The sequence below is a fragment of the Quercus suber genome, unplaced genomic scaffold, assembly GCF_002906115.3.
Source record: "Quercus suber isolate HL8 unplaced genomic scaffold, Cork oak 2.0 scaffold_122, whole genome shotgun sequence".
Classification (NCBI taxonomy): domain Eukaryota; kingdom Viridiplantae; phylum Streptophyta; class Magnoliopsida; order Fagales; family Fagaceae; genus Quercus; species Quercus suber.
In genome coordinates this window covers 1,173,332-1,180,188 of record NW_027069587.1, presented here as the reverse complement: position 1 = coordinate 1,180,188, position 6,857 = coordinate 1,173,332, and the positions used below count along the sequence as shown (strand labels likewise).

Genomic DNA, 6,857 nt, shown 5'->3' with positions numbered 1-6,857 from the left:
TCACTTTTATAACTTGTAATGTGTATTTTATCTAGTGTATAAATTCTTCCTCTCCTGTTAAAGTTTGTAGCTATCGAATTATCGATATAGAAGTAAATAAATAATCTTAATTTGTATAAAATATGCCAAGAGAAAAATAACTTTGTTAGTTGATTTCGATATGAGTTAGGTTTAAATTACACATTGTATAATTTTAAGGAATATTACATTACCCAATAACTTATTGTTGAATTTATATTTTGAAAATTCTACCATTGGATTATTTGTTTTATAAATTCTTAACCTGTATGCCAATTTTCATACAAATTGGATGTCATTTACTATTCGATCCATAACTCATTTTTTATGCATTATTTTAAACTATAAAAATTTGAATTTAAACAATTAATTGATGACATGGTTATTGATCTTTATCTCTTTTAAATTTTGCAAACATGTAGGATATATAAAAATAATATCATCCAACCGTGGATCTGTCAAAATTCACATCTAATTAAAAATTATTGAGTTTCAATCGTTCTTAACTCAAAAAATTATTAATTAGTGTAACATTATTTAGAATTACACCATCTAATAACTTATTATTAAATTTATATTTTGAAAATTCTAACACTAGATTACATGTTTTACATGTTCTAAACATGCATGTTAATTTTCATGCAAATTGGATGTTATTTATTATTCGATTAGTAAACTCATTTTTTATGCATTATTTAAATTACAAAACTTGAATTTAAATAATTGATTGATTACTGGACTATTGATCCCTGATCACTTTTAAATTTTGCAAGTATAGAGAATATATGAAAATAATATTATTCAACGGTGGATTTGTAAGAATTCGCATCAAATTAAAAATTATAAAATGGTGTAACATTATTTAGCGTTACACTAAGTCTAATAAAATTATGCTCCATTTGTTTCAACTTTCAAAGTAAAATATTTTACATGTAAACACATTTTAAGGTGTTTGGTACAACATGTAACAATTTTCTCACACAAACCACCAAAACCAGTGGCTCAGGCATTAGAGTTGCCAATACCAGAGGTCCAGTGATTGGACTGGTCGTGCTATTGACTTGATCGCTAGAGTAGTGGTTATGGTAACCAGACTGGCAGTGCCAACTATCAGAGCGGTGGCATTAATGATCTAGCCCACAAATTATTTGGGGGGGGGGGGGGGGAAGAGTCACTGTGTGTATTTTTATTTTTTAATGTGTGTGTAGAGCGCGTCTTTTGTTGTTAGAGGTTTTTATTTATTTATTTATTTATTTATTTATTTATTTAAATTTTTAAAGAGTTAGTTCTAGTTGTCATTTATTTTAGCATATTAATAAGGGTATTTTTGTAATCATGTTATAAACCCTAATATAAAATGTGCTAATGTGTGGGCTTGATAAGTTAATGCCATCCTAATCCAATCTTAGAAGCCATTAAATTATTTTTCGGTAACATATTTTCTCTTGTATCTTAACGGTGAATTTCTTATAATTTCGTTGTTTAACTATGTTATATTAACCATTCAATCTTTTCATCATTATTTAATATGAGATTTCACTACTTAACCAACCACGCTACTCATATGTGAATATTCCAACAAAATATTCACTTACAGCATTGGAGTGAGGTAATTTAGCAAGTGAGATGGGAGAAACCTAGGATGGGGTGGTTCAAACTTAACACCGATAGTTCCTCTTTCGATAATCCAAGAAGAGCTGGCAGTGGTGTAGTCCTTAGAAATCATCAAGGGCAAGGGGTTAGTGACTTCTCAAAAGCAATTAGTTTTGCTAATGTTGCAGCAGAACTATGGGTTCTTAGGGGATGTGTGTGCAATCCTGTTTACCTTCTGTTTAAGTTTTAGTTAGATGCAACAGTAGTATTTGCATTGATGTCTAGCACAGCTAAAACCAATTGTGAGCTATCTACTCTTGTTGCTGATTGTAGGGCTTTGTTGAGGTAAATCCCTCAGCATAAAGTACTCCACTGCTTTAGGGAAGCTAATTTTTGTGCTGAACTTGCAAGGAAAGGAGCACAGTTGAACCAGGATTTTGTAGTGCTTGAGCAACCCCCCTAACGTGTTACTGCTTTTATTTCAAGACAATGCTGGCCTGTACGCCATTGGTCCAGCAGGCTCTTAATCCTAGTTTTTGAATTCCATGTTTACCAAAAAAAGGACCTTATATCTATATAACGGTAATCCCAAAATAGCACACTAGTACGTGCTAGTATCAAACTATTCAATTCCAATATTGAATCAGGAATGGAATTCAAAACTTTGAGCTCTATTGGTAGTATCTCTTATTGTCAAATAAGGGACTCTCATTGGTGGCTTGGTCTATTGGTAATGAGCAATCAACATGGAGCGAATGCTATAGGTTTCAAATCATATTGTGTGTGTGTGTGTGTGTGTGTGTGTCTATATATATATATATATATATATGTAGAGAGAGAGAGAGAGATCAACACCCACTGGAAAATTTTCTCAAACTATCAAACCTGTCCACTTTGTACAAGAGCACCTTTGGCTAAAGGTCTGACATGAAAAGGGTTGGAGAGAACCAAGCTAACAGACTTTACACAAGACAACAAGCCTCAAAAACCTATAAATAGAATTGATTAAATTTTAATTGAATAATTTTTCATTTTGATGTTTAAATGCTCCGGTCGTATAATGTTGTAAAGGTTCCAGCACTTGTGGTTCCTGATAACAAGGCTGAATTGTCTAGGTTGTCTGATCCAGAGGATGCATTAGAAGAAGTAATGGTTGCGTCAGGCTTTTTCTGGGCACCACGCACTTTGAGGTCCATGAAATCGGAAATTAAGCCTGGCTTTGTTATCTTATTGTCATCCAAATCTATCTTACCACTTAACATCTTGACCACAGTTGACATGGATGGCCGGAGTTTTGGAGCATCTTGTGTGCAGAGAAGACCAATCTTTAGAAATTTACAAGCCTCCTCAACATCAAAATCTCCGTTAAGTGCTGTGTCTACCAGCACAACCAACTCTCGTCGTTCATAAAGTTCCCATGTCTGCATCAGGAGAATACACATGTCATGAACAGTCCCATAAAATATGAAATGACCAACTCTAAGTAAAAATTACAGAATTGATCCTTGATGGCTAGTAAAGATTAGAGTAGCAATCACAGACCCAGTCAACAAAGGAAGTACAATGAGAGTAATTGTCATAAATTTCCTAGATTATAGCAATGGTCTTGAGACTTGCAATGCTTCTTGAGTCTTAAACTCTCTGAAACCAAGAAGAGAATTATGTGATTTCCACATGATAGAACACAGCTCCTGTTGGTCACATTTTCCAAAAATTCCTGGGGAATTTGTTCTACATCAACAAATTTTTCATACATATTTTATTACATAAGTCCACCAACACCATCACCAAACAAGGAAAAAGGTGGTGTAATGTAGTGTGAAGTGAAATTCTAATCACAACAGTTTCTATTGACAACACATGTACCTTAGAGAACATTAAATATACAATAATGCTATAGACACAACAAATTTCACAACTTGTTGAGGCAGTAAATGGTGATCAATGCAACATTGGTCTCACTAGGACCACCACTGACATTACTTTTATTGTACCAAATTACCAATCGCAACCTAACACCTCAACAATTGTGAAAAATGTTGTGAAATTTGTTTTGTCATTAGACTTATGGTTAAAAATATGACACGGGCTCTTATATAGTGCATGTATATACTAAGGGGCTGTTGGGCTTTACATGCAAGTCAAATCAAATCACAGTTTTATTTCTAAAGAAGTTAATTTCATTTAATTCCAATTAAATTGGGTTTATCCCATATCATATGAAGTTTGGGATCATTTTTAAGGACTCAAGACTTTGCCTCCAGTTACCTAATCAGCATACACTATCAACTCAGCATGATTATTTTTTACCATGATGCCTTTACACATTTCCCTACAACTTAGCAGTTTTTTTTTTTTTTTTTGACAATTTCACAACCAGGAATACATTTTTCATTTCAGGAAAAGGAAAACAAATTATTATTTCTTTGAGGGGTGAATAAGACATTCATACCCTTTCTAGGAGATACTGCTCTTCAATAGGTAATCGTGTGTTTGTGTTACATCTCCCGCTGACTATTTCCACAAGGAGGACACCAAAACTGTAAATATCTGCTTTCCGCGTTAATTGTCCCCTTATCGCATATTCAGGTGCCAAATAACCTCTGAAATAACAAAAATAAATCTAAATAGAAGAAACCAAGAAAAGAAAAGACATGAAAGAAGTATCGTATAGAGAGGATGAAAGGGGTGGGGGGGGGGGGGGGGGGTGGGCAACTCATTAGCTTAGCTTTTGAAATGATAAATATTTTAACAGTCACATTTGTCAATTTGGTTGACAAGCATGTAGGCCTTGTTGATGGGTTCCTTAAGAAAGTGATATTCTGCCTTTTTGTGCCCACATGTGGCCAGTAAATGTATCTATCATTGTCTTTCTGTAACCATGTGAGCTCTGGTTTATTCCTTAAGTTATCCTTCAATTTCCTCACAAACTACCTTGCCATTCGATAAGGGTATAAGTCTTGGAACTTTCTATGGTGCTGCTGCTGCAAATCTGTAGTGGAATGTTTCAAATTAGGCGTGCTTCATCCCTATGGGACAAGCTTCTTTCATAGTTTTTTCATTAAATTATCACATGTAGTCTCTATCCGGCCATGNGTATTTCAACTAAATTCTCCCATGGACAATTCACCTTAGTGTTTCTAATAAAGATATTTAGGATTCAAGTCCCTCATCTCCATTGTAACTATTGAATTATTAGAAAAATGAGTTTTTCTGTCAATCAGTATGTCAATGCCAATAGTTACCCATTTCCCTCTTTACTCAAATTTCCCTAAGTTTAAGAATTCATTCCAAATAGGAACTAAGGGGGCTATTTCTTTTTGACTTTTTGCATGACACACTTTACTTTCAAATCCCGTTTGATTTTTGAGACTTGTTTACCTTGAAGTCATCCAAATTGTTGCTCAAAATTTTACGTACTTTTCAATTTGTTTGATATTTCTTTTTGCCTGATTATGCATCAAGAGTAATGTGTATGTTCACTGGTTGAGTTGGCAGGTCTTGGAAGTGTTTTCATTTGAAGAGATTGTTCACAGTTTGACATAGAAAGGCGTCCCCGGTGTCTCTTTCAGTTATGAGTTGTTTTTCTTTCTTATTCAGTAGGAGGAAATCACCAAGAAAAAGAAGCCCTGATGTTGATGATGGTAAGCCAGAAACTTTTTCAACAATTGATAATAAAACATCAAAAGTATCAGACATTCACAATTCGTGTTGCTTTAATTCCAAATAATCACTTTCTGAGAATAGATAGTCTTCAAATACAATAAATTCTGATTAGAGTTTTTTTTCTCTCTTCCTTTTACTGAACAGAATTGTCAAGCATTCACAATGTAAAGCTTTACACTTACAAAGAATTGAGAACTGCCACAGAAGATTTTATTCCAGTCAATAAAATTGGGGAGGGTGGTTTTGGTGTGTTTATAAGGTAATTGCATCTTTACCATTTTAACATGCACTTTATATAATCATTTGGCATGGAAATTACTTTTTTTTTTAATTGTTTTCTTTCCTCTTCACATGATTGACACCTCCTTATAAATATTATTGCAATTTTCCAGGGACGGCTTAAAGAGGGAAGATTGCTGCTATAAAAGTTCTTTCAGCTGAATCAAAACAGGGAGTGAAGGAGTTCTTGACAGAGATTAATGTGATTTCAGAAATAAAGCATGACAATTTGGTTGAGCTCTATGGCTGTTGTGTGGAAGAAGATCACAGAATTTTGGTCTACAACTATCTTGAAAATAATAGCCTCGCACAAACTCTCATTGGTAAATAAAAAAGATTCTTCTTGTTTGGAAGCCCTAGTCTTATACCATTGAGCCTGTGCTTTGTGCCATGGACAAATTGCTCTATCATGGAAATTCTTTTACAGGAATAGTTTCCAGAATACATATTTTCTAAGTTTTCCTTGATATATGTTACTTCACCAAAATAATCAGCATTCAATTTTCTGGATGTGAATCTTACTCTGAATAGATATTTTTTTTAATCGATCCACTTCTAAATATGCTAGAAACTTTTCACTTTCAGGTGGAAGTCAAAGCAATATCTACTTTAATTGGCGAACAAGGACTAAAATTTGCATTGGTAGTCCATGGGAGAATTTAGTTGAAATACATCCATCTTCTTGTGTCACTAAAATGTCCAATTGATTCCTTGAATAAATTTCAATGAATTAAAAGAAAAGACAAATGAAAAATGTCCACATTGCTTAACAAAGGGGAAAAAAGACAAAACTCTAAAATCTCAGGCTGACCAGGCAAGAAGTGTAATGATCCTGCCCAGAGCAATGTGATCAGAGGTGATGGGATAAATCACATATACTTCATAATTTTAAACCACTGAATGCTTCAAACACAATCAAGATTTTAGAAGTACAGCATAACTGATATTTGAATCATCAGTCCTAATAATTGCATAAAATTTTTAACAATCAGCTCAGCAGCCACAATTTTCCTAGAATTCAATTTTTTCTGACAAACTTTGTTCTGCACTTACCATTAGCCAATGATAATTTGTTTTTACACAATTTTAACATCAAATGGAAAAGTTTTTTAATGTACTATAAATCATTTTATAAACTTATAATCTCTTTTAGACTTCGATAAATTTTTTTTTTTTTTAATATGCTTCTGCCTGAGAGTTTCTCAAAACTTCCTTGCCTATTAAAGACGGATATTGACCAACATAGCAAATATTTGAATCACAATCAACAAGACCACCACTCATGATTCCTAGTATGTTTC

At 33.5% G+C, this 6,857-nt stretch overlaps 1 long non-coding RNA gene and 1 other non-coding gene across 2 annotated transcripts; one reads left to right on the top strand and one right to left on the bottom strand.

Moving 5' to 3' along the window:
• Nucleotides 1-2,455: 2,455 nt before the first annotated feature.
• LOC112027444 (uncharacterized) lies at nt 2,456-4,291 on the bottom strand. Its single transcript, XR_010629937.1, has 2 exons — nt 4,064-4,291; nt 2,456-3,032 (listed from the first exon to the last, which is right to left on the bottom strand). It is a non-coding gene; the product is annotated as an uncharacterized LOC112027444 (transcript).
• Nucleotides 4,292-4,761: 470 nt separating this feature from the next.
• Nucleotides 4,762-6,213, top strand: LOC136068581 (uncharacterized). The gene is made up of 3 exons (XR_010629936.1): nt 4,762-5,255; nt 5,422-5,879; nt 6,142-6,213. It is a non-coding gene; the product is annotated as an uncharacterized LOC136068581 (long non-coding RNA).
• Nucleotides 6,214-6,857: the final 644 nt, after the last annotated feature.